This window comes from Lepisosteus oculatus, chromosome 6 (genome assembly GCF_040954835.1).
Source record: "Lepisosteus oculatus isolate fLepOcu1 chromosome 6, fLepOcu1.hap2, whole genome shotgun sequence".
NCBI lineage: Eukaryota > Metazoa > Chordata > Actinopteri > Semionotiformes > Lepisosteidae > Lepisosteus > Lepisosteus oculatus.
Window position 1 is genome coordinate 27,929,655 of NC_090701.1, and position 22,895 is coordinate 27,952,549.

Here is a 22,895-nt window from a genome sequence, read left to right on the forward strand (position 1 = left end):
TAATAGGTCTACCTATTTGATTAGAAATAATGTTGTCTTTTTACTCTAAAATTAAATTAATATAACATTAATTATTACAACATTAAATTACACAACAGTTGTGGTGTGTAACAGTTGTGCCTGATAGGCCAAAAACATTTTAGCATCGTATACTGTAATAATTAATGTAACTGCAGGTGTGAGTTAGGTGTTCTCTGTATAAAATATAATCATACTTATTCATTTTTTACATAACATTCTAGTATTAAACTCGTTAGTTTAAAGGGGAACTGCAATGCTATTTCAGGGTTAGAAAGAATAAGCAATGATGAGTGAATTTCAAACCACAAGCCAAAAGTAAAAATAACTTGTAAAACCTTAAATTTACACTCCAATTTCTGTCATAAAAGAGACAAAATGTTCAGTTATGTATAGTGCCACCTTTTGTGATTCAGAACAAGGCAACAAAACTTCCGTTGATGTGTTGTGGCCCTATGACATTGTAAACAAGCAGGTTTGTGATACATCTCTTTTAATCTAATAGAAATATTGCTTTTGATTTTGAGACAGTTTTGCCCAACAGATTCTACTTATATGTTAACTCTTAGTTTGAAATTTGTAAAAAAAAAATCTATAACGTCAATGAATATTTTTTGTTACAGTGATTTACCTTAATAACTGGCTTGTAAAATCGCAGTTTGCAATTCCCCTTTAACAACGGCCAGTTACTGTTACATAATATTAATCAGGAAGTGTGATGGCTTGGAGCCTCACTCCCCTTGTCCATAAAACGTATAGAAATATAGTGTGTAAATTGTTTGGACTTGACCTAAAATCTATGGCTTACTGTATTTTGTCAAAACGTCTAATACTGTACAGTACTGTATATGCCACTTTTTAATAGACTGATAAATTAGGCCAAACCAAACACTAGAATAATATTATTTAGGAGTAGCATCAATAAAGCATAAAATACTTTAATTTAAATTTGGAATTTTAGTTTTCTGTTGACTGGCTTCCTTTTTTCTTTGCCATTATTATTATCTCTGCAGTATTTAAAGTCTTAAAATAAAACTATTTTGTTCATAAGGTGTTTACATTTCTTTATTTCATATACAGTACTTGTAAACACTTTTGGTTTTCTTGTTGTATTCTAAACAAAAGCAGGCAGTTTTTAAATCAATGTTTATTTTTTGTGACAGGATAGCCTTATTTCAACGGTGTCTCCATTTCTGAACATGAGAAATATATTCTGTTCGCTGACTTGATATTGCCTTCTTCCCATTACATATTCTTCATTGTGAGATTTTATGAAAAAGTCTCTCAGTTCACGGGAGCAGAATCCTGCAAAACAAAACCATTATACAGAGACATCAACACACATCTGCCCAAATATCCCCATTTTCAGAAACTATTTTAGTGACAGTGACAGTAGTAAATTCTGTCTTGAAGGCCTGAGGTTCCTTTGCTTATCCAGAAACAGTAATTAAGAAAAAAAAATAAGTTACATTTGTAATGTAAAATCATTCAGTTCCTCATAATGTATTAATATCAGGTAGTCAATGTATGGATCCAGGTTATATTTCCCAACATGATACACACAGCCCCATTCAACATACTCAGACCAGTCCTACTGTATGGTCTCTTGACTTTGAAATGTTACTCTCAGTAAATAATAACGTGTTATTGTAATGCTCAATCCTGCTACAGTGCTGTGGATCAAGTTAGCATTACTACAGCAACCAGCCATGCCTTTAAGAATATATGTCAGTTGGTTGCCATGGTTTTATAGTCAAACAGGAAGTGTGTTCCTGTGTCTTCACCTGTCTGTACAGGAAGAGTCTACGGTATTTACAGTAGGTCTGTTCTGAGAGTGCTCTGGTCTCTGTTAGACTTTTGCCGTTGCCTAGTCTCTAGATTTGCATTCCTTGCTTGTGTTTCTCTTGGGCTTTTGACATGCTTCAGTCTAACCCCCTGCTTTGGAAATCCCCATGTTCTATTTGGTTTACCATTCTGTTGATTTACATTTCCTGAGTGCAATACCTTCTGTGCTGTGTCACTGTGTCTCCTGGCTTCAATCCTCTTTCATTTCCTGACTGCAATTCTGTACTACTTTGTCAACTGCCTGGCTACAAACCCAGTCATGTTCCTGGGCCATAACATAAAACTGCTTGGTCGATTCCCCACTGCCTGCTCAGCTGCTTATTTCCCCCTGCAAATGGGTTCTGCCTTTGGACCTTTGCCTGCTTTTTCAACGACCATTGGCCATTACATTTATGGGATATGATGACAGTATGTAGAATATATGCTCTATGCCTGCTGACAAGCTGGAATATAAACAAACCTTGATTTCCTGTACCATTTCAACATTGTAGCAGGTGTGCAATCCAGCTGTTCAAAATAGTGACACTGTGACTTACTGTACCATACCAGTACTGAACTGCTTCAGTAAAGAAAGAACATACAGTAAAGGTTACAAACAGAGGCCTGTCTTATAAAATCTATAAAGCTCTCAAGTGTTTGTAATTGTAATGCTCTCGTGTTCACGTGCGTACACGTCCTTGCCGCTGCCGCCTCAGGTCAACCCACCCACCACTGGGTACTTGAACCTGGGTCTCCGGCATCACTCAACAGGGACCCAGCCAGTTAACCTAAAAAAAAATCTACCCTCAGCCCAACGGCTTCGGTCCCTACTATTCACAGGGAAGGGCAGTGACGTCACCACGCTGGTAAGCCGGCTCGAACAACCTTTTTTTCTACTACGGTGATGCAATTGTAGCCAAAAATATTAGAAGATAAATCCTCATGCTTGTAGTGCAGACTCTTTGCAAAATCATGTACAATACAGTGTATGTGGCTCAAAAGATACTCTGTTCCTCACTATTTCCCCCCTTGCTCATCTTCCAACAGAACCCACCTTTGCTGCCCTCCTGGTTTCAGCTTGGAACAGTAGCAGTTTTGGTTTAAATTTTTGTTTAGATAAGCATGCCTGGCCTGGGATGCTTAAGAAATTGGTTCTTTTGGAAAAATCATTTTGCCACAGACATCAGAGAGTTCATTATTCAACTGCAATTTATTGAGTTCTTTAGTAAATAATCAACAGCTTGTTAGATCGTACAATATACTCAGAAATTTATAGAACCACTGTGTCACTTTATGACTAGAACTGTATAAACTACTACTGTGTTGAGTTTTGAAAATCATTCTATGCATAAAGGCATTTAAGCATATTAGGGCTACAGTATGTTACTAGAGGATTACATTACCATAACTGTTTCCAATGAGCACTGTAGAAATGCAAAGCTACTGCAAAGGGGACCTAATTCGAATGTTCAAAACAGTATTCTCAAAAACACTGGCAATGTCAATCCTATAGCAATGGCAATGTTTCTCTTCAGAAACAATAGTGAAAAATGAACAGGAACACACAAAAGGAAGCTACAGTACATGCAGAAGAATTTAAACCTGATAACATGTTGCAATGGGTTGTGAACGAATGGAGCAAGCTACTGTGCCGTGTTACTAAAGCTGATAAATGAAAGCAAAATGACTCACTTGTATCCTAACTTACATAATCTTAAAAATCTGTATTGGGTCACCAACAGTAAAAGTGTGTGCTAAGATTTAAGGATTTTTAAACAGTATTGGTTATACAGTATGCTTTATAAAGAACAAAATAGATATTCTAAAATGACGAAATACTAAAATTAAGACTTCCTTTCATCTGCCAGTGATGTCAGTACTTTATAAACTTACCCGTTAATGATGTTATTGCTGGCTCTTTTCTAAACTTATTGTAGAATCTGAAATTACAAAATATGCTTTTATGATTAAAATTAATATTTTTCCCATTACTCGTATTAGGTTAGATCAAAAAGCACATTCTATTGCACTTCAGAAATATACATTTATATATTTCCATTAATTATCTAATCATTAATATTTGTCTTTAACATTTGTTTTTCTATATGAAGAAATCTAGATGTAAGACTATACACATTGTGACACTTTGGGAAGGCTGGGTTCTTTACCTTCCTCAGAGGAATATCAACTTACATGATGGTGGATGAGGTGGAGCAGAAGAGTTGGAATAGCTTCCTAAAAATGAAAGTATGGATTTTTCTTATTACTGGGATCATGCTGGGATCACATACTATTCTAAAGAAGATGCAAATACAGACAAGCATTTTTTCTTGCTCAGTTGTCATTGCCTATGCCTTACTGCAAGTGAAATGTCTTTACAGCGACATAAGCTCTGTTATTTTCATTTCTAGAACCTGATTGGACCTCTCAACACACTTAAGTGACATGTCAAAATGATCAACTTGTTCTTGTTGTTGTTGCTGTTGTTCCGTGTTTATGTTTTGGTGATTCCTTAATGTCTTTGTATTGGAGCATACATGCAAATAAGCATTTCATTGCACTTGTGCATATGACAAATAAACTGAACTGAACTGCATGTACTTGAGTTGAAGGAATAATAATGAATAATGCCTGAAAACCTGATCACAGAATCCCATCGCATCTCTTATCTCAACAGACTAATACCACAGAAAAAGCAACAGCTGGAAACCATGAAACACAAAAATTGTATTTTCTCCTACTCAATATAATTTCTGAACTATGTGTTGGCTTCACAGAATATGGAACTGAAAGCTACCTCTTCACACATTTTGATTATACTAGTAATTAAAAAAACAAACATGTCTTATGTGTATTACTGTGGTAATGCTCACTGGCAGTCTTTTTAAAGGACGTGCTTTTATGTTTTTTTGTAAATATCTAAAAGGATTAAAAATAATAAACTCCATGTCTCTTGAAACAAAATGATGTATGAATTAAACTAACAATGAGTAATTAAAATACAGGGGGTGTGAAAAAGTAAGTGAAACCCTAGTTTCGTCACAAATTATTTTTCAGGACCCTATGCAGATGGCAGAATTCGGAAGGGAGTGAAACAAACATGGGGAAAGAGGACTTCCAGCAGGGCTGGAAGAAGAACAGGGGTGCGCTGGTGCTCGGGGGGGGGGCATGGTCCATGCGACAATCCAGAGGGTGTCCGTAGGGTAATCCAGGATGAGCTAAAGTCCAGAGCCTGGTTATCCATCCAAGACAGACAAGACAAAAGTTAAAAGCCAAGCAGGATCTGGTGAAGGTTCAGGGAGATAAAAAGAGGTAACGGGTCCAGATGGTAAGGACACCGTTGCGATCCTATGCCGTTGGGCCACTCCTGGACTCGCTGGTAGGTGGGCTTCCAGGCATGCATCTTCCAAAGCTGAGCCCAGATTGGTAGAAGCGTCTGGCTTTTTTAGGAAGGGGGCTGGATAAGAGTCAGGTGCAGGAAAATCAACACAAACAAGAAAGAGCCGGAGAGCCCTTAAGAGGAGGGACTTAGAAATCTTGACAAGTTTCATTAGCCCAGTTAATAAAATAATTAAATCAGGTGTTTAAAGAATTCGGTTTGGAAAGTTTGTCCTACAAAAAGATAAGAAACATTGTGAGGTTGATCTTCACCATAAAGGTGTGAATCAAAGGAAATCTCAGAGGACCTCAAAGTTTTTCTAAGGATTCAGGACTCCACCAATCCAGTGTAAAGCAGAAAATCCACAAATGAAGAAAGTTCAAGACTACAGTCTCTCCACCCAGGAGTGGTCATTCTACCAAAATCAAGAATAAAGCAGAACATCATCAAAGAAGTGACAAAGAACCCCGGAGTAACATCCAAGAATCTGTACCTTGGCTAAAGTGACTGTTCATGACTTAACTATCAGAAAACAAATGAAAAAGGATGTTCATGGGAGGATAGCGAGGAGGAAAACACTGCTCTGCAAAAAGTACATTTCTGTCTGTGTGAAGTTTGCCAAAGAGCACATATATAATCCAAAAGGCTACTGGAACAGTGTTCTCAGAACAGACAAGTCAAAGGTAGAGCTCTTTGTCCAAGCTGTGTTTTTGAACAGAAGAAACTCATCCTAACTGTCATGTACTGTATGATGTTGGGAGTGTGAAGCTGGTTTGATGCCTCAGGACCTGGATGACTTGTCATCATTAAAACAGCCATTGAATTCTGCATTGTACTGTATCTGATCATGCTAGAGGATAATTTCAGGTCATTCATCTGTGCACAGCTAAAGTTGGGTTTTGCAGCAATAATATCATTCATTCAATCAATAAAAGCAGATCTACAACAGATAGGATTCAGAAGAAAATTGCATTTTACAATGATCTACACTAACCCATTATAATGTTGTCCCAGGACCTGAAATGAGCTATCAAAGAGCTGAAGGAGTTCTGTGAGGAGGAATTAGGCGAATCCTTAAAACTGATGTTAGAGACTGAACAATGGTTATGGGAAATGTTTAGCTGCAGTCATTGCTGTTCAAGGAGATGCCACCAGTTACTGAATCTGAAGGTTCACATACTGGACTTTGTCACAAATGGATATTGAATGTTACATTATTTGAGGATAAATAAATGCTAAAAGAGAATCATGAATTGTGTCATATGTTTCATCAGGGTAAATTTGTTATTACTAGGATTCCTATTAAGATCTAATTAAACGTTTAAGTTTCTATTATATAAACATTGTCACGATATTAGTTCCCCCTCCTTAAGGGTGCTCCAGCACTTTCACTCAAGACAGTATTCTATGCACCTGCTCCCTATTCCCAGCCCACCTTAAAAGCCAGGCGCTGACGCTCATCCGGGCTCCGTATCGTGCGAGTCCGGGACCTGGAAGCGCCTGGTCCCGTTAAGGTTTTAAACTCTGTTCCTGTTCCTGTTCCCTGTCCGCCGGTTCCGACCCGGCCTTCGTGGTTTTTAATTCTTTGTTCTGATGGATCTCCTGGTTTTGGACTTACTCTTGCGTTTTGGATATTCCCTAAGGACTACTCTCTAGGATTATTCGCCTCGGCCACACCTCCCCCGTGCACCAGCACACCTTGGACACGCCCCCCTGTCTTCAGGACTGTGTCGTCCGCATAGGGCCCAGAAAGAACTGTTCGTTACAAACATAATATGCATGGACAAAGTCAATCCAATGAACTGATTTATGCTCAGCAGAAACATAAGACCAGAAGAGTATAACTGAAAGTTACAAGGAAGTACATTATTAATAGGCAATTGGAAAAAGCTGTCCAGCCATCTTGATGAACAGTTTCCTGGAAGCTTTCATCTTCTCATCAAACAATTACAGGCAAACCAACAAGCTCACTGGGTTTGAAAGGCCTCCTCCCATCTGAATCCTTCTGATCAACTTCTACACTGAGGGACTAGGCTCCATTTAGTCTGCTTGTCTCTTTCTGCCCAGGACAATGGGTCAGAGGTCCCTGTTCATCACCCAGAGGAAGATCCACCAGTGAGGGACCTGCAGGGTGGAACCCAGTACAATACCTGATAAAACTCTAACCAATGTTTTGATTTAATTAGAAATAAAAGAACATGTTTTTTTTATTTTCTGTTCAATTCATAGATTAATCTTTTTACCTCGTTTAAAAGACCAAATTTACGTTTTATCAACAAGTTACCACTACTAGTTAGAAACCAGTCCTTTTTAAAATAGAGTTTCAAACATTATAATGGAAACAGTTGGTATAAAATACATGATACGTGATAGAATTCCCATCATGGATAACAATGAGGAGTGAGGTTAAGGTGCTGCCATTTGATGAGAAAGATTTTCTTGGTCTGGAACACAGACCAGGACATCATCGCTCAGAGGAAGGATCCAATAAGGGACCTGCTGGGTGGAACCCAGGACTATATCTGATAATATCCTAACCACTCACCAACTGTGATTGTTTTACCTTAATAGCAAGCAGCCAACTCATTTTCATTGGTTATTTCACTGTCTGTTCTTTCCTTTCCATTTAACCTCGTCCTCCGACTTTTCTAACTATGTGACTGCAAGCAGACCAAGACAGTACTTTATTGTTTTCCAAGATGCCTGGCTGAGGTAATGAGTCAGTAAAGAAGAGAATTCCTACAACAGAAGAAATCTTCATGATCTCACTGCTATTTTGCCTGATCAATTAAATTTAGTCGACATTCTGAATATCCAAGCATATTTAGTAAAAAGCTACAGTATAGCTGGGATGAACTGAGTTTGCCCCAACTGTCTCACTTGTGGCCAGACCCAAGTGGATCAGCATGAAAAGTTAACGTCTGTGGAGAGACATCCTCAGGAATGCTAGAATGCTAAAATGACAAAAGCGCTCTCTCCTCTCCTCTCTTTCTGCAGGAACTATTATTTGGTATTAGAACTATTATTGGAATTGGAACTATTATTCCAATGTTGTTTGATAGTTTCCGTCACAATAGTACATGTATACTTACTTGTGTATGAGAATATAAATGTCATCTAACTATATACCTACCAGGTAGACCTGGTACCAATATATTGTGATCAATATATAGACCTTGTGATAGACCTGGAGGTAGACGTGGTGATCAGTATATTTTTAACTCAGAAGTTATTAAATGTTTTATTAAACATTGTACAGTATATTGTATATTAAGAACTTATGTGGAGTCTGTAAATTATTATGCTTGATTGAGTCCTAATAGTTGTCATAGCACTTTAGAAATTTGCTTGTCCAAATTTCTATTTAGAACAGTAAATTAAACTTGAGGGTCACATGATGCTTTTTGCCTGAGTGGATCATTTTTGCAGAGCTCCCACTTGATTTATTTCTAAACCATAAACATATCTGGCACTGACTTGTGCTTCTCAACACAATCTTTTATAAAAAAATTATGTAGTTAATCGCAGTCTGGTTTACATGTAGACTTGGTTATTAGGCATATATTTTCACATTATACTGTATATAAGGCTTTCCCAGCTTCTCAAAACCCCTCTTACACTCACACTCTGATCTAACATTTAAGCATGTATGTATGTTCCAGTTAAACCGGTGCTTTTATTACTGAAATGGTTGGGTTGCAACAATACTGAACCATGGTTGCGAGTCAGATTCAATACTTTTTCTGGGGTTTGATTTATTTTTTTCTTTTGGCAGAATACCTTTGCTTCACCTCATTGGTCCCAAAGGCCACTCAGGTGGTAAATTTTGATTAGTTTCCATTGTTTGGAGATGGATCTGTTTTTATTGTGTCTTGATTCTACCCACTGTGTTTGTCTTCTATAAGTAATGATGACAGCATAGCTTATCTAAAGTTACAGTATTTCTTTTTATTTTGTAGTCTAAAATCCTCCACCATGCATTAATTGCTCTCATAATCTGTATACACAGTCATCTGCCAATAATCAAAGCGGTCTTTCTTATCTTTAAAGGTTTAAATCATGTTATTAATAGCAGACAGTCCTCTCATCTCTGAAAAAAAGAGACCTCCTTTTACAAGAGACCCACCCAACTGATCTAGAACATGTTAAGTTAAACAGGAGCTGGAAGGGGCAGTTTTTTTACCTTTCTTTATCAATAAGAGCTGGGCACTTGCTATCCTTGCACAAAAGGGCTTCCCTTTCTGACTTGATAGATAGATAATACTTTATTAATCCCATAGGGAAATTGATGAAATAATAAGAGATATTGAGGGATGATATGTTCTTATTGTAGGCACTTATATTACTAAGATGTGATTATTTTTGGCGAGCGTATATTACTACAATATGATTATGCTCCCAATGCCTTTAAGTCCCTGGTTTGTGGTCATATATCTCCTCATTTTCCATTCCATGGATGCTCATAGGGAGTGATTTTAATTCTGTTATAAACCTTGAGATAGATAAATTGACACCTAATCTGATTTTTCCAGATGGGAATTGCAGGGTAACATGGCTGCTGTTATTGGGGGCAAGTTTGCTCTCCATATGACTGGGAAAAAGAACCCTTCTTATTCATCCTGATCAAACTGGTTTTATACCAAATCACTTCTTGGCAATAAATGTAAGGAGACTATTAAATGTTATTCAGTTTACTAACCAGCCCTTGATATTTCTCTTTCAAATGCTGAAAAGGCATCTGATATAGTCCAGTAGAGTTACCTGTTTGATGTCTTATAGAACTTTGGCCTTGGAGGAGACTTTCTTAAGTGGATAAAAACTATCTATCATTCACCTGTAGATTATGTAGGGATATAAAAGGTATAAAACTTGGTAAAATAACACATATGATCTCTATATATGTAGACAATATTTCATTGTTTTTGTACACACCTGATATATTCGTCTTGGCGGTTCTGGTGGTTATTAATGAATTTAGGTCCATTTCAGTCTACAGATGCAGCCATTCAAAGTGAGCGGTACAGACACGTACCGCAGGTAATTGGCTGCGGTGTCGCGTATCATGACGTAAGATGACGCGGGGTACCGCGGTGCGTGATTGGTTGATCGACAGGGGCACTCGTGGTCCGTTGGTCTGTCGTAGAAAGACTTACTGTAAATGTCTTTACTGTGCCCGTTGTAGATATTGAATTTTACCACTGAAGGGAAATCTTAGTAGCTGCGCATAAAAAGAATAGGAGCATACTGTAACGCGTGTGAAGGCCATAAACGATATTAATTTTGGAACATAAACATACAGTATATAGCTGGTCTTGGTACTTTAAAGAAAAAAATACACACCAGTATTCCATTTCTCCCTAAACATTGTAAGCTTTGAAGTCTTTAACTAACGTGATACCGGAGTCAACAAGCATACTTTTAGAATTTGATTAAAAGGGAATATAATATGGAATCGCGCATCTCAAGAATTTAATAACGGTATGATTATATTCGTGTACTGCGACAGGGCTGTGTAGGGCTGTTTTGCCTCCCTGTTTATGTGAGTTGTCTTGTAGCCTAGTGGTCTAGGTGCATGACTACCAACTGGCAGGTTGTGTGTTTAAATCCAGCTGGTGCTGGACTTTTCTTTTAACAAACATTTCTTCGAAAAAATAGAATAGCGATATTATGGACAATCAATTGACTTTTATATTTCAAAATATCGCAACATGATCAATATTTTATGATTAAAAAACACATATAATTAAACACGCGTTTGCGATTTAAATCAGAACACGATTTAAATCAATATAAATGTTTATATTGTAACGCATACTGTCCAGCCTCCATTTCTCTATAAAAATTTACTCTGTTGCACACACACACACAATAGAAGCAGGAACCGCTGTCAGAAGGGAAGATATGTTCAAAATATCGCAAATATCGATCATGTTGCGATATTTTGAAATTGGCTACAAGACAGCTCACACGAACAGGCAGGCGAAACAGCCCTACACAGCCCTGTCGCAGCACACGGATACCGTTATTAAATTCTTTAGATACGCGGTTCCATATTATATTAGCAGAAAAGCTTAAAACTACCACTTTTTCACACGCTATTTCACATGCTAGTTAAATACTTCGATGCTTAAAATCGTTAGGGAGAAATGGAATACCGGTGTGTATTTTTCCTTTAAAGTGCCGATTCCTGGAATCTGACTGGCTGACACCCCTCTGAAGTGGTTCCATAAAATCTGGTATACGGAAAAGAAAGCGTTGATAAATACAAGTGTCTTTTAATACACTCTTTGCAGTGCTCTTGAGGATCCTTGTGATATTTTAAGCTCTAGTTGAATGATAGGTGTCGCATTTTAAATCATTTTTGTACATAGAAATTATGAAAGGCCCTGTTAAAAGCAAGGAAGTTTTTATGCCCGTTGAAGTAAAACAAAATGCCTGACAAAGTTTGGCTTGGACAGATTCCAAGTGCTTGTACAAATGTGCTAAAGAAATTATACTTTGAGTTTACAGCTTGTCCAAAGTCATCCATTATTAATACTATTAGTAATATCTTCAGTAAAGGCTTTGATGCATAAATATTTCTGATAAAGATAGGTTGTGTACTTTTGTCCAACTGAGCAATCTTGCTTTCATAAAATATACCAACATTTTAATGACTGATGATTAACATGCTGTAATACACAGTTCAAAATTAAAGGCTCAAATGCTGTACATGAGAGGTTAAGCTCCCCGTGGCGGTTTTACAAGGCGACGTCGGATAGTTAACCACGTGACACCACGTTAACTGCGTGATACCGCGTGATACTGCGACACGCCCACCGGGGTATGCCGCGAAATACCTCACCCATTTTGAATGGCTGCATCTGTATAAAATTAATTACAGTAAATTTGAGGCCTTGCCTTTAGGTGGCTTGAAGGACACAGAGTCCCTTTCGAATTTCCCATTTACAGTAAATGATCTAAATCTGATTCGAGGTACTGTAAATGTCTCACCAAACCTCAGGGAATTGTGGAAACTAAACTTTCCCCCAATAGTTTTAAATGTTAAAAAACATTTGGCATACCTCCTGGTTTTTCTTTTTTTGGCTGAATACATTTAAGTAAGATGAAATTCCTACCGCAAATTTTATGCCCCCTGTAAATGCTTCCTAAATGGCTGACCAGGAGGGTTAGCACTGACATAGAATAAGTGTTTGCCAGGTTTATTTGGTACTGTTTCTTTTCATGTTGTTTTTTTTGTTTGTTTTTTTCTCTTAATCTTATTATTCCTTAATGATGGATTGGGTGTGAATTCCATTTAAAAAAACCCTCATCTCTACACAAGTAACACATGCATGTAGCCCACGTTCTCTAGTACTGTATATGCTTGCCTATAGCCTGGTGCAGTGAATCTGAATGTATTTAAAATAAAGAATTTGCTTACCTAGAAGATCTGAACTGTTTTCTTTCACACTGATTTTTTTTGTTATAATCTCTGGTGTTTCTTCGTCAGCTGTATAATAATTAAAAAATGGTATGAATATACTGTATATGAAAACAGCAGAATTGAAAGTGCTTGTCAGCTTTAATTTGATCTTATTATTATGTTATGAATGTTTGACGTAGGTGCCTTCTATGTAGAATTTACATGTTCTTATTGTTTTTGTGTGGGCTTCCCCCTTCTGAAAAAATAGTGGGCTAATTGGCTTCTTAATTGGCCCTGTATGTGAGAATATAAATGTTATCTAAATACTGTATATGCCTTACAAGGTAGATGTACATCATATAGTATCACATGTTAAAGTCAATATATTTTTAACTCTGAAGTTACTAACTCTTATCCTTGTAATGCCTGAGTGAAATATCAACTTAGTGTATCACAACAGATTGATTTACAATAAACTGTATTACTCTGTTTGGTTTGTTGCGCATGTTGTTTGGTGTTGTATCAATAAATCGTATCCTGTATATTTTCATGTGTGTGAAACAGTTAATTATTGTGTGCAATTCCAAACAGTCATCAAAGCACACTCATAATTTACTGTTCCAATTGTTCCTAACTGTTACAATAAATTAAAACCCTCACATCACTGCACCTGGAACACAAGCATGCAGCACACTTTCTCTAACGTATGATTGTGTACAATCTTGTGTACTAAATTTGCATTTAGAATTAAGAATTTGCTTACCTGGAATATCTGATCCGTTGCCACATAATCTGATTGTCTCTGCTGAAATGTCCTTATCAGCTGTGTAATGATAAAGGTTTTAAATGATATATATGAAAACAGCATAAAATTAGTTAAAAGACATGGATGCCTTATGTGTTCAGCATGTTCTCAGAATTGTGGAGGTTTTGTCTTGGTGCATTCCCTTTCCAAAAAGATAGTGGCTGGGTTTGTCTAAATTAAGTTTCCTATGTTGATCTTAATTGTCCCTGTGTGCTCATACCGTGTGTGTACTTCCTTCCAAAAATCCATAACTTCCTTAACTCATATAGTTGCTAATGACTATGAAACAACAATAAGGATGGTTATTAGAAGAGGCAAAGAGTCTTTTCGTATTTATTAAAGCCTATTAAGTAAACTAATCCTTTTTAGCTGCTCGTAAATGCTTGTCATCACTTCCCTATTTCAAGATTTTTTCAAATTTTGAATTTTTGGCAAAGCACTGGAGAATATTGTGGGTTTTCATGCTCAGTGAGACAGATAAAATGATATTAAAGATGATTTGGTTTTCAGGTTTGTGCACATTCTTTGCTGCTGCTAGCATGGTTCATTCACACATACTGTAGTGCACATTCACTTTTACATAAAGCAAAGTGCTTTACAGCATGTGAAAAAAAATGTTATAAGGATAGCAAATTACAAATGTTATTTGAGTCCAGCTCCACAGCCGTTTCAAGTGGCAACCTGATGTCTTGTCATGTCATGTCATGTCATGTCAACCTCTTACATTTTCTTTGAATAGATGGCATTTAATCGGTTTCAATTATTTTATTCACGAGATTCACAAACATACGAGTAACTGTCAGAAGACTGTTTAGTATTTAATGATTTGTCTGCATGTGATGAAAGTTTGTTTTTACTTACCACAATTACAGTTACAGCAGTTCTTGCAACTGAAAACTTTTGTACAGCAGAACCATGACATCGTGGGTCCTGGAAATATATTTCACCACTTAGAAAAGGGAGCAACAGGAACTTGCCAAAATGGAAACTTGATGGTCTGCCTGAATTATCTGTTTCTTTTTAAGGAGGTAACTAACAGAATAATAAGAACAAATGCCGAATTATACCTCCAACTCCAGGTTGGTACTAAAAGAAAACGATCAGTACTATTGGTCTTCTGGTTCTCATTCCACCTTTAATCTACAGTATTTCACTCAATGAACCATGGAAAAACTTGGGGATAAATTAAAGGCCTTGTAAAGCATGTTGGATTGCAGTTCCTAAGGATTAGTCCCCAATTTCATGACCAAAAAGAATGAAAAAATGTTAAAAACAAAAAAATAGTATGTGCTTTATCAAACTAAGATGAATAACTTGTTATTTTTAAATCCGAAATGATAAAATTACAATTACCAAATATGTGAAATTTATGAAAGACCTCAGAAAAGTGCTACATTTTATAATGGAGCAATTGATCTCCTTTTTTTGTTTACTAGAAACCTTTTTTACGTTTTTGCAATAGCAAGTATCTCAGTGAACAGCAATAAACAATATTGAGAAGAAAATGTAAAGAATTAAGGGGAATCAGTGGTACCTCCTTTTTCAAGTCTGCTGAAATTAACAGCAGTTGCCTCAGCTCTTCCTTCATCTAAAATTACTGTTGTTAAGCTCAAGCTCTTTATTTTAACAACTAAACAAGAGAAGAGTAAATAATAAATAAACAACATCAATAAATCAGATACTTGTAAAACCTATACCTTTCAGCCCTGTTGATGGTAAATCAGCCAAAACTGTTACACTGAGCAACACAGCACTGTTCAACCTGCAGTTTGAAAGGAGTATAAAATTCTGTCCCTGAATTCAACAAAACTACAGAACATAAATATTTGAGATTTACCTTTAAGAAGAAAGAAAGAAGAAGAAATGTCCAGGTGTAAATTCTCCAGCAAAGGAAAATGTAAATCTGATACCTTGAGCTATATAACCCCGGTGTTGGTCATTTTCAGTTGCTTTATCACCTTTGGGTACAAGGTCTGCTTGCTCATACGATCATTATTGTACAGAATGTACAATGGGGGGGGGGGACAAGACACACACCTGGAAGTATAGCATATATCAGATAACCACTTTCCCACTTTGACTTGTTGAAAACTTTTTTATAAGTCCAAGACCTGTCTTATCAAGTTACTGTTTAATATGATGATCTTTGAGAGTTTCAGTAATAGCAAGAGTGATTTTACTGTATTGAAAAAAGAAAACAATCTTATAAATATGCTTACAAAACTTTAAAACAACACCCAACTTTACTGATACTGGCCTGGATAATTGTTTGGGAATTCCTCTGGAATCGTGTCCAAGCTCTGGTTGGATGGCCAATCTGTTCTGGGGTTATTGAGGGGCATACCACTTCCCTTTGCCTTACTGTCACCACAAATAATTGCCACAGCTTTTCTTTTCTTTTCCTTTTCTTCTCCTCTCTGCTTTGTCCTTTAGTCCTGGCTTTCCCTGAAGCTGAAGTTGAATACTTCATAATCCACAGTTCACCTGGTCTCTCAGAGAACAGCCTGGAGCCCTGTGTTACATTACCATTGCACATTGGATAGCAGCATCCAATATCTCAACCAATCGACTGTCACATGAGTATCCAGAATTCACTAATGGGTTCAGCAAGAACAGGTTGTTGGCCTCCTTGTGGGCCTTGCAATTGCCCTATCGATCGACTGTCAGGAACCTCATCCCACAAAGATCATTTATTTTCTCTCTCCCCCTTGGAGGCACAAGCCATGAAAAAATACATTGAGGAGAATCTGCAAAAGGGGTTCATTCGACTGTCCTCGTCGCCTGACAGAGTGGGATTCTTCTTTGTCCAGTAGAATGACATTTTTCAAGATTTCCTAGAAAAGAGATGGTCATCTCCAGTTCTCTCAAAAAACATATCTAACATGTCAGGCAGATTCTTTCACAGCTTGGCCAGCATAAACTATTCACAAAATTAGAAACCTGCAAATTTCATGTTCATGAGGTCACCATTCTGGGCTACCATATCACTCTGAAGCATCTTCTAATGGATCCCAACCCACCTAATTCTCCAAACACTTTTGGCAGTGGAATGACATTACAATATTGGCAATCAGGAGATGGTGTCTGTGAAGCTGGTGTGGTGTGTTGACAGCTTAGTATTCACTGATCTAAAGTAAGAAAGCTAAATTGCTTAACCCCAGACAGGCAAGAAGGACCTTGTTCTTCTCTTGCTTCAACTAAGAATGGTAAGGCTGACACCCTTCTCAGGATCCATGACCTAGATGAATCACTCACCTGCATCATTGGAACTACTAACTACTACTTTTTCTGGCAGAATGGAGGTATTGGATTAGAGTCATAAATCTAAGGTCAAGGGCCATCTTGGCATACAACAAACCACAGAACTCATACATTTCTGGTTATTTATGGTGGCCCAATATGAGGAGCAATATTGATGGGTTTGTGGCAGCCTATTCTATCTCCAACTTTACTAATAATACCCAATCACTCCCTACCAGTCTCCTTCAACCACTACCAATTCCAACGCCTGTGGTCAGTGATTAAATCTGCTGACATAGATGTTCTCCCTTGCTCTGGCTGTTCAGTAATATTGGTTGTGGTCAACAACCTCAACCTTTCAGCAGAGAGCCAAAAGGTTGCCCATTTTGGCTCTCTGCTGAAGTTGCCTTCCCTTCCTCACATGGTGGATATTTTTGCAATGGAAATTTTCCAGATCCATGGCTTCCCTTCCAGCATTACATCTGACCGAGGATGACAGTTCATTTCCAGTTTTTGCTGTGTGTTTTACAAATATTTGGGAATTAATTAGACACCCATCCCTTAAAAGGACATTTCCGTCTTGAATTGATGTTCCCTTAAACATCTCGCATTATCTTGGAAAGTATAGACAACACAGGCCTGGCTTTTTATTTCGTAGTTAGTACACACACAAGAAAGAAATATCCAAAAGAAAAAGAAAGCAAGAAACATATTTCATTTTCTTTCTTCAAAAGTCAAATCTTTCATGTTGTATCACATGTGGGAATCAATACTTTTTTTCTAGTGCTTCTCTATTATAACTACTACTTTGTCTAAATATGAAAGAAATAGATCAAAGACAAAACATTCTGCATCAATTACTTGAAAGCCAAGTCCTAAAGTGGTTTTCTTAGCTTAAATAAAACATAAAATTAGGAATGAATTATGAAAACAATGAATATCATTATTATTATTGAGTTAGAGGCAGACTATTTATAGTGTACTAGGCTGTAAAAAGCTAGCTGTTGCAGCCAAACTGATAACAGTCAGATAACGGTTTATTTTATCTTCACTTGATTGGCAATCAGCCAGACAAAGGAAAAAAAACTTTAGTGGTAGCTGTGGACACCTATAAACCTCTCCTTAATCTATAAATAGTCTGATTTTAGTAGTCTAGTAGAATAGTCTGAGTGCCAGCTATTTACTGCAGTTCTAGTTTTGGACACTACATTCATAGAGCTAATAGGAAAAGGGGACTCACCTCCATCAGGCAAATTGTGCCAGTACACTCACTACACATCAACTTTCAGTGGGGAGGGGAAAAGAGTAATGAAGCCAATTCATAGATGGTGATTATTAGGAGGACATGATTGCTAAAGGCCAGGAAGAAATTTGGCCAGGATATCTGGGTTAACACCCTTACTCTTTTTGAAAAAACACCCTGGGTACATGCGGAATCTAAAGCAAAACTTAACATTTCCCAGAAAGCAGACTTATAAATTGTGTTCTTATGCTGTTTGAATGGCATACAATATGTTAACGCTATTTGAAATTAACTCAACAAAATTGAGGATCTGGGTTTTACATCTTACCCACAGATGTCTTTTTTACAGTATAGTGTTTCCATCACTATAGTGGAGCATCAGGACACACACAGACAACTTCCTACTGTCCCCAAACACCTCTTCCACCAGCAACCTTCACTTTCCCAGGAGGTTTCCCATCCAGGTACTAGAGAGGCTCACTCCTGCTTAGCTTTCAGTGGGTTGCAAGTTGTAAGTTGCAGAATGATGCTGTATACTGCTGGTTTAGCTCTGTGTTATAGACAGTATTAATAAATATTTGCTTATTTGCTTGCCTCTGATTTATTACTCTTCCTCCAGAGCTGTTTCACAGAATGAAAAGATCAGGCACTTAAAAAATTATACCAACTGCTCAGGCCTATTCTTGGTATATCTTTTACATTAGGTGGTAATTCTGTTATTAAAAAGTTAAATATTAATTATTCTGTTTTACTCCTTATTTGTCATAAGTATATAAATTGATGTTTCATTCCAATGCTTTTACATTTCCTAGCTATTGACTTCATATACTTTAACTTTGCCTAAAATAGAGTAGTTCTCCTTCTCTTCAGAGAAAAATAACTTCTGTGAATTGGAATCATATTTACAGTACACTAAATTGTCATTGCACATATTGTATAATAAACTAAGATGGTACAATTAAGCACCTTCAGCTGTGCTGAGGGCATTTCGTTTTTTATTACTGGTGGTGATACTATTCTTTCCTCTGGGACAAGATTGAGTCATACAGTAGGTATTACCCTTCACTCCACTGAGACTGAATGCCAGGCAGAGTAGAGCTGAGATGGTCAGAAGAGCCATGCTGATAGTCACCTTGAGAAAGAGGCCTAAAGGGATAGTGAGCAGTGTGTCCTGAAGACACTCTGTCATGTACTGTAGGAGCTGCAGCTGGACAGGAGAAAGGTTGATACTGCAGCTGAAACAGAAAAATTAACATTGTTTCCTCACTACAGGAATAACAAGCTTGTTTCAGATAGATGACAAATAACTGTCACACAATCCTCAGCGGTACACAAATTCGGTGTTATTAGGCCCAGATTAAATAAAAACTTTGACCCATCCTTCATAAGAAAAGGGTTTCTAGGTGTGAAGTTTGCAGCAACCCAGAGCCTACATGGAAAACAAAAAGGACAATCCAAAAAGGACAATAGATTGTAAAAGTTGGTAAAAAGTTGGAACACCCAGCAAAAAAAAAAAACATAACAACGCAATGCGAAAATTTTTTTAGGACTTTATTTACCCAGAAGCCATTTAACCTGTTAATATAATTATAATAATAATAATTGTTTACACTTATATAGTGCTTTTCTGGACAATCCACTAAGAGCACTTTACAGGTAATGGGGGCTCCCCTCCACCAACACCAATGTGCAGCATCCACCTGGATGATGCGACAGCAGCCATAGTGTGCCAGAACACTCATCACACATCAGTTATCAGTGGGGAGGAGAGCAGAGTAATGAAGCCAATTCATAGAGGGGGATTATTAGGAGACCATGATTGGTAAGGGCCAATGATAAATTTGGCCAGGACACCAGGGTTACACCCCTACTCTTTTCTAAAAAATGCCCTGGGATTTTGAATGACCACAGAGAGTCAGGACCTCGGTTTTACATCTCATCAAAAGGATAGTGCCTGTTTACAGTATAGTGTTCCCATCACTATACTAGGGCATTAGGACCCACAGGGACCGCAGGGTGAGCACCCCCTGCAGGCCCCACTAACAGCAGCAACCTTAGTTTTTCCCAGGAGGTCTCCCATCCAGGTACTGACCAGGCTCACACCTGCTTAACTTCAGTGGGCTGCCAGTTGCGAGTTGCAGGTTGATATGGCTATGGCAGCTGAGACACACTGCCTCAGCTGTGTCTGCAGGTGTTACTACTGTACTATACAGTATGTCACTTTTATTGGGCCAGCACTTAAATTTGTTAAATTGGTGCAAATAAGACAATGATGAGCTATTGTAGAGCTGGGGTGAGTTTCCCAAAAGCATTGTAGCGCTAAGAACATCGTAAACTTGCTCTTAAAATCGATCGTTAATTTATGAGTGTTTCCCAAAACCTATTGTAACTAAAGTAGAACGTTAAATCCTTCGTAATCTACTTGCTCTCCGACCCACTCGTTAATCACTAAGTGCTTCTTAAACAGGCTACCTCTTGCGCCAACCTTAGCGACAGAGATCGCTAGACAGAGCACATTCAATTCACGTCATGGGAATTCTCTGGAAATATAGAATACTAAGATTTTATATTAAGGATTTTGATATTTTGTTGTACTATGTAAGAGGAAATTCGAAAAAAGAACATTTATTTATACAGTAATGAATTTATTAGTCATCTTGGGTAAATTTCATATTCATAAGTCAAATGTTTTAATAATACTCCCTCTTTTAGTACTTTTGGGGTGGAGTTTAAATTGTATTTAAATTCCATAAAGAATGTGAAACATGTAACATGTATTACAATGTAGCACCACGCAGGGCAGGCTGAGAACAGCACCTTGGGACTACCGGACTGTATATAGTGGGACGGAGGCTGGGATACAGTCTCTTCCCTTCGTGTGTGTGTATGTTAGTGTAGGTGCAGCGCTGTAACCCCTGTCCCTTTGTGTGTACCTTTCCCGATTCGAGTTATTAAATGTGTTGTTCAACCCCATTCCCTGAGTCCCACGCCTGCTCCATTCTGTACCGAAACCCGCAGTCGATACAATATTTTAAGTTCGAATGCCGTTTTATGTTCTGTCTTGATTGTTGACGGTAAAGCTTAGACCTACTTGTTTTTAAATTTGATTATAGGTCATGTATTTGTTGAGTGACACGTGCCAAGCTTAGCAGTTAATTTTTCCAGATGTCATGTTAATAAGACCAATTAAAATGGAGTTCCAACACACCCAACAACTTTAAATAACAACAGTATTTTCTCATGAAACACTGTGATTCTTAACCATGGCAGCGTGACAAAAAATACTGGTTTAAATCAAAGATGTCGTGCAGGACGCATACACTGTCCACACAGTTAAACTTGGTTTTCTTTTACGGCATGTCAGTCATTTATTTTATTTTCTCTTAGAAACAATAAGGTTCCCATTTTGTGCCTATCTATACACTTTCGCTTAAATGGTTGTTAAATTATGATGTCATGTTTACTTCATATTCCTTTTCACAACTTTATTTCATCACACTGAAGGACCAAAACCGACACCATATAATGAAAGTATTGTCAATTGATTGTTTGTCAATTGACTTGTGATGCTTTTTGCTAAGCGACTTCAGGGGCGGGGTTAACAAAGAAGTACTTTATACTCGCTCGTTAAATGATCGATTAAGAGGGGTTTTGGGAAACCCACGAAAAAGTAGCTCGGACGTTACGTACATACATCGTAAAGTTGCTCACTAGTCTCTAAGATGCATCGTTTTCGGGAAACTCACCCCTAAACTGTAATGAAAAGAAATCTTTTCTGACAGCTTCCTTCAAGAAATGGTTTGAATCGATCATTGGATCAATAAGCTACTAACTGGCCTTCTCTCCATTGTAACCTTTCTAATGCTCTTCTGTTTGTCACAGACTCCACCATTAATGCTAAATTATGTAATTGAACAAGATGCCCTGACTTCCTTTAAGAAATGGCCGGATTAGAAGCTGCTACCTGACCTCTTTGGACAAATGGGGTGAACAGATTCCTCCACTTTGTAACCTTATGTTCTTTTGAATTTTTCACAGAATCAACCTTCAAACCTGTGGTGTCCTGCCATTGTTAGGGAAGCCACAGTCTCATTGGCAATGCAAAGACAGCCAAAAGTCACCCCCTTAGGTCAAAGATCCCACTTCTCCATGTGCTACAACACATCTCCTTCCCAATACCTCATGCAGAAGGTTACGCGATGTGCACAGCACACGAGTGAGGGTTCCAGAACAATACCTCTCTCCAGAATCAATTGGCCTTCCAATGACCTGTCTGTGCCATCAGTTTCTCGCAGGTCTAAATCCTGTCTACGTCTAGGCCATACAGTACAGTGATACCCACTAAAAATGTCCATAAATTGTTCTGTAGCATAAGCCTTATCACCTACTGATCTATCCAATGGACCATATCTCTATTAATAGCCTACCGGCTCCACTCTGCCAGTTGTACTATTGTGGAAATTCCTGGCTCGTCCGACTTAAGAACCAACTGAATATACCACTTCAGTCACTTGCACATGTTCGGGATTGCAGACTGGACTGGGGTGGTTTATGGTTTATGCAATTGACTCCACTTGAGGCATTGGGAAGGAGATGTATTGTAGCACATGGAGCAATTGACTCCTGGACCGTGTACGTCACCAGGAAGATGGCTGACATCCTTCTACACCTGCAGAAATGTTCCCTTAACGGTTGCACCTCTGTGCTGTTGGGGGTATGGTCTTAGCTGCCCATGTGATGAGAGATTGAGAGATCGAGAGCTCAGAACAAATTTCATTCTACCCCAGAACTCACATGTACTGCAGTCTCATTTGAGATGCTGTTAGGCCTACTAGCTCATTCTCTGTCCCAGGCTCCTCCATGTCATCCCGCCAAGCCAGGAAGACCTTCCAGCATGTCTCTGTCTTTGCTTAAGAATCAAAATTGCTATGAAATCATGAAGTAAACATGCTTACATCAGAGCAATATAGCAGTGCTAATT

General features: G+C 37.9%; 1 long non-coding RNA gene across 1 annotated transcript; it reads right to left on the minus strand.

Moving 5' to 3' along the window:
- Positions 1–1,130: 1,130 nt before the first annotated feature.
- LOC107078218 (uncharacterized) lies at positions 1,131–15,358 on the minus strand. Its single transcript, XR_001479174.2, has 7 exons — positions 15,269–15,358; positions 14,293–14,361; positions 13,390–13,449; positions 12,645–12,713; positions 4,036–4,077; positions 3,736–3,782; positions 1,131–1,323 (listed from the first exon to the last, which is right to left on the minus strand). It is a non-coding gene; the product is annotated as an uncharacterized lncRNA (long non-coding RNA).
- Positions 15,359–22,895: the final 7,537 nt, after the last annotated feature.